A 6,225-nucleotide genomic window follows, 5' to 3' on the forward strand; every position below is an offset into this window, starting at 1 on the left:
GATATCACTACAGAAGTAGGTTGCCCAACCTTCTTTCCAAACAGTGGCTGGTGGCTTTGAACTGCCAACCTTCTGGTTAGCAGTCAAATGCCTTAGGCTCTACGCCACCAGCCTTTGTATTGATGTCTAGTTCCACACAAATATTTTCACCTTCTGAATCTGCTTACCCAGGAAGTTTTCCTCAGGAGACCATTACCGTGGGGAGGGCTTGGGAAAATTTGGAAAGCATCCTGGTATGCTGGAAATAAGGAGCTGCTAACCATAAAGTTTAGGAGCTCTGATAGCATAGTGCCTAAGGCATTTGACTGCTAATCAGAAGGCTACTTCCGTAGTGATACTACCTCGGAAACCTAAGGAGGGGTCGCTATGAGTCGAGTCCGACTCGATGGCACATAACAACAATAACAACCATAAAGTTCAGTGGTTCAAACCCACCAGCTGCTCTGCTGAAGAAAGATGGGGTGGTCTGCTTCCATAAAGATTTACAGTTTTGGAAACCCAATGGAAGTCACTATGCATTGGAATCAAGTCTATGGCAGTGAGTTTGGGTTTTTGTTTGTTATGCTGGAAATAACACTCCCTCCCTTGCTTTGGTTTTATTTGTTTGGAAGGTGTTCCTTGGTCACTGATCTGTTATTAATCAATAGGAAAGGGCAATCATTTGTATAAGGAGCTATTACTAGCATGAGCTTATGTGGACTGTACTTAGTTTGGGTTCCTTTCTGCAAGGAGCCAGTAGAGGTCTTGTCTGATTCACCATTGTGTTCATAACACCTAGTTTAGCAGCTGGTACAGTTGAAAAAATGAATGAAGTCTGTCCATATATTTATTTTGACATCACCAGACTAAAATATTACTCAACTGGTCTGAGTCTGGAATGTGAGAATATGAAGGAGATGAGCCTTCATACAAAAGTAAATGGAGTTGGGTTGTTGCTGTTGTTAGGTACTCTTGCGTCAGCTCCAACTCATAGCGACCTATGTACAACAGAGCGAAACACTGCTGGTGCCATCCTCACAATCCTTGCTATACCTGAGCCCATTGTTGCAGCTACTGTGTCAATCCATCTCATTGAGGGTCTTCTCCTTTTTTGCCAACCCTCCACTTTACCAAGCATGATATCCTTCTCCAGGAAATGGTCCCTTCTGACAACATGACCAAAGCAGGTGAGATGAAATCTGTCCATTCTCACTTCCAAGGAACATTCTGGCTGCAATTCTTCCAGGACAGATTTGTTCATTCTTCTGGCATTTCATGGTACTTTCAGTATTCTTCACCAACACCACAACTCAAAAGCATCACCTCTTCTGCTGCCAGCTTTCACATGCATATGAGGCAATTGAACACAGCATGGTTTGGGTTGGGAGCTCTGGTAGCACAGTGGCTAAGACACTTGCCTGCTAACCGGACGGCTGGCGGTTCAAACCCACCAGCCACTCCTCGGAAGGAAGGTTGGGCAATCCTACTCCCGTAGTGATACTGCCTCGGAAACCCAAGGAGGGGTCACTATGAGTCGGGGCCGACTCGACGGCACACAACAACAACAACATGGTTTGGGTTAGGCGCACCTTAGTCTTTAAAGAGACATCTTTACTCTTCAGTACTTTAAAGAGGTCTTTTGCAGCAAATTTGCCCTGTGCAATATGACATTTGATTTCTTGACTGCTGCTTCCATTGGTGGTGATTGTGGATTCAGGTAATATGAATCTTTGACAATGTCAACCTTTTCTCCATTCATCGTGATGCTGCTTATTGATTCTGTGGTGAGGATTTTCATTTTCTTTATGTTGAGGTGTAATCCATACTGCAGACTGTAATCTTTAATCTTCATCAGTAAGTGCTTCCTAGGGCTGCCACAGCAAAGTACCACAAACTGGGTGGCCTAAACCAGAAACTTATTTTCTCACAGTTCTGGAGGCTACAAGTCCAAAGTCAAGGTGTCAGTAGGGCCATGATCTCTCCAGAGGCTCTCGAGGAAGTCCTTCCTGGCTTCCTCCTAGCTTCTGATGGTTGCTGGCCATCCTTGGCATTCCTGGACTTGCATATACATCACTCCAATCTCTGCCTATTTTCATGTGGCACACTTCTCTCTGTCTGTCTCTCTTCTCCTCTTTCATAAGGGCGTCAGTCATATTAGATTAGGATCCACCCAACTCCAGTATTATCCCACATTAATTGATAACCTCTTCATAAACTGTATTTGCAAACAAGATCATGTTCCCAAGTAGCAGAAGTTAGAACTTCAACATATCTTTTTGGGGGACACAATTCAACCCATAACAAGAAAAGGGCTTGTGTACATCACTAAGGGGCCGGTAGAGGAATCACCAAAGAACTCAGAAAGAAGCCAACAGAGAAAGATTCAGCCTTCTAAGTTGCAACTATTGGTCTTTCCCCACCCAGAGCAAGGAAAGCCCACCAAGCCTACTGTCATTGAGTCCATTCTGACTCATAGCAACCCTATAGTACAGAGTAGAACTGCCCCCATAGGGTTTCCAAGGCTGTAAATCTTTCCAGGAGACTACCTATCTTTCTCCCACAGATCAGCTGGTGGGTTCAAATTGCCAACTTTTTTTGGTTAACAGCCAAATGCTTCAGCCACAGTGCCACCAGAGCTTCATGGGGCAAAGAATTATGAAGAAAATAAAAAATTTATGGAAACAAAAGGACCACATTCATAGAAACCAATGGAACACATGAACCCCAGTTTCCATAACCCTGAGACCAAAAGAACTAAATGGTGCCTGGCTACCACTGCCTCTGAGAGGGATGATAACAGGAGGTCCCAGATAGAGTGGAAGGAAAATGTGGAATAAAACTCAAATCAAGAAAACACCAGGCTTGCTGGTCTGATAGAGACTGGTAGAATCTCTGAGACTTTTGCATTTGGACATCCTTCAGGTCTGGAACTGAACTCACCTCCATGGCTCAACTTAGAGCCAAACCATAGACAAGCCTATCAGGTGAACACCACCACCAGAAAGGTATGCATTCCTTGGAGCAATCAACCATGCAAGATCAGAAGGACAGCACTTGCCCAGGAATAAAGCTCAGGAGGCAGGAAGACACAGCAAGGAAGGACAGATGGAAATGGTAAACACAGGGAGGAAGTGGGAAGAGGCTGTTACTTTGTGGGGATTGCGATCAATGTCTCAAAGCAAAACATATATGGACTGTTGTATGAAAAAGCATTTGCTCTATAAACTTTCACCCAAATCAATAAAAAGTTAAAAAATAAAAAAAGACTCAGCTTTAAGTATGTGCCCCATGTGTACAGCACCAGCCAAGGAAGAAGTCTCTTGTAATGCAGTGAATATGGCCTGTCTAGCCATAGTCTAGGAGCTCTGGTAGCATACTGCCTAAGGCACTTGTCTGCTAACCAGAAGGTTGGCAGTTCAAACCCACCAGCTACTCCTTAGAAGGAAGGTTGGGCAATCTACTTCCATAGTGACACCACCTCAGAAGCCCAAGGAGGGGTCGCTATGAGTCAGGTCTGACTCGACAGCACATAACAACAACACAGCCATAGTCTTTGTAACTCCCAACAAGTGACTGAGTTGATGTTGTTAGTGCTCCCAAGTCAGCTACAACTCTCACGACTCTATGTACAATATAACGAACCAGTGTCCAATCCTGCACCATTCTCACGATCATTGCTATGATTGAGCCTATTGTTGCAGCCACTGTGTCAGTCCATCTCGTTGAGGACCTTCCCCTGTTTTGCCGACCTCCTTCTTTACCAAGCATGATATCTTTCCCCAGAGATTGGTCCCTCTTGATAAATAACCAAAGTATGAGACACAGACATTATCACTTCTAAGGAGCATTCTGGCTGCACTTTGTCCAAGATAGATTGGTTCATTCTTCTGGCAGTCCCTGGTATATTCAATATTCTTCACCAACACCATAATTCAAAAACATCAATTCTTCTTCAATCTTCCTTTTTCACTATCCATCTTTCGCATGCGTATGAAATGACTGAAAATACCATGGCTTGGGGCAGGTGTATCTTAGTCTTCAAAGTGACATCTTTGCTCATTAACACTTCACAGAGGTCTTTTGCGGCAGATTTGCCCAATGCAATACATCAGGTTTGATTTCTTGACTGCTGCTTCCATGAGTGTTGATTGTGATTCCAAGTAAAATGAAATCCTTGACAACTTCAATCTTTTCTCCATTTATTGTGATGTTGCTTATTGCTCCAATTGTGGGGATTTTTGTTTTCTTTATGTTGAGTTGTAATGCTGAAGGCTGTAGTCTTTGATCTTCATCAGTAAGTGTTTCAAGTCTTCTTCACTTTCAGCAAGCAAAATTGTGTCATCTTCACCTTGCAGGTTGTGAATAAGTCTTTCTCCAATCCCGATACCATACTCTTCTTCATATATTCCAGCTTCTCAGATTATTTGCTCAATATACAGATGGAATAAGTATGGTGAAAGGATACAACCCTGACACACACCTTCTTGATTTTAAACCACGCAGGATCCCTTTGTTCTGTTCAAAAGACTGTCCTGGTCTATGTACAGGTTCCTCATGAGCACAATTAAGTGTTCTGGGATTCCCATTCTTCTCAATGTTAATCCATAATTTGTCATGATTCACACAGTTGAAGGCTTTGTACAGTCAATAAAACACAGGTAAACATCTTTCTGGTAGTCTCTGCTTTCAGCCAACATCCATCTGACATCAGCAATGATACACCTCGTTGCACATCCTCTTCTGAATTCAGTTTGAATTTCTGGCAGTTCCTTGTCGATGTACAGTTGCAACCATTTTTAATTTTTTTTCAGCAAAATTTTACTTACATGTAATATTAGTGATATGGTCCGATAATTTCTGCATTCTGTTGGATCACTTTTCTTTGGAATGGGCACAAATATAGATCTCTTCTAGTCAGTTGGTCAGGTAGCTGTCTTCCAAATTTCTTGGTATAAATGAGTGAGCACTTCCAGTGTTTCATGTGTTTGTTGAAACATCTCATCAATTCCTAGAACCTTGTTTTTTGCCAATTCCTTCAGTGCAGCTTGGACTTCTTCCTTCAATATCATTGATTCTTGATCATATACTACCTCCTGAAATGGTTGGACGTTGACTAATACTTTTTGGTACAGTAACTTTGTGTCTTTTGATACTTGTATGATTCTTTAGATACTTCCTGCATCATTCAATATTTTGCCCATAGAATCCTTCAGTACTGCAATTCAAGGCTTGAATTTTTTGTTCAGTTCTTTCAGCTTGAGAAATGCTGAGTGTGTTCTTTCCTTTTGGTTTCTAATTCCAGGTCTTCCCACATTTCATTATAATACTTTGTCTTCTCCAGCCACTCTTTGAAATCTGTTCAGCTCTTTCACAGCATCATTTCTTCCATTCACTTTAGCTACTCTATGTTCAAGAGCAAGATTCAGAATCTCTTCTGACATTCATTTTGGTCTTTTCTTTCTTTCCTGTCTTTTCAGTGATCTTTTGCTTTCTTCATGGATGATATCCTTAATGTCATCCCATAACTCATCTGGGCTTCAGAGTCTTTGGTGTTCAATGTGTCAAATCTATTTTTGAGATGATCTCTAAATTCAGGTGGGATATACTCAAATTTGTATTTTGGCTCTCGTGGACTTCTTTTAGGAGTTCTAGTGGTGCAGCAGTTAAGGCATTTAGCTGCTATCCACAAGGTCAGGTGTTCAAACCCACCAGCTTCTCTGTGGGAAAAAAAAAAAAAATTAGGCAATCTGGTTTTGTAAAGATTTACAGCCTTGGGAAACCCTATAGGGCTAACCCTACTCTATCCTATGAGGTCACTATGAGTTAGAATCAACTTGATGGCAGTGGGTTTGGTTGGACTTGTTTTAATTTTCTTCAGCTTCAACTTAAACTTGCATATGAGCAATTGCTGGTCTGTTCCACAATCAGTCGCTGGCCTTGCTCTAACAGATGATATTAAGCCTCTCCCTCACCTCTTTCCACAGATGTCATTGATTTGATTTCTGTGTATTCTATCTGGCTAGGTCTGTGAATATAGTCACCATTTATGTTGTTGAAAAAAGTATTTGCAACTAATAAGTCGTGTTGTTGTTATTAAGTGCCGTCGAGTCGTTTCCGACTCATAGCGACCCCATGCACAGCAGAACGAAACACTGCCCAATCCCGCGCCAGCCCCACAATCCCTGCTATACTTGAGCCCATCATTGCAGCCACTGTGTCAATCCATCTCGTTGAAGGCCTCCCCCT

The sequence above is a fragment of the Orycteropus afer genome, unplaced genomic scaffold (genome assembly GCF_000298275.1).
Source record: "Orycteropus afer afer isolate SDZICR_OR568_19922 unplaced genomic scaffold, OryAfe1.0 scaffold00020, whole genome shotgun sequence".
Classification (NCBI taxonomy): domain Eukaryota; kingdom Metazoa; phylum Chordata; class Mammalia; order Tubulidentata; family Orycteropodidae; genus Orycteropus; species Orycteropus afer.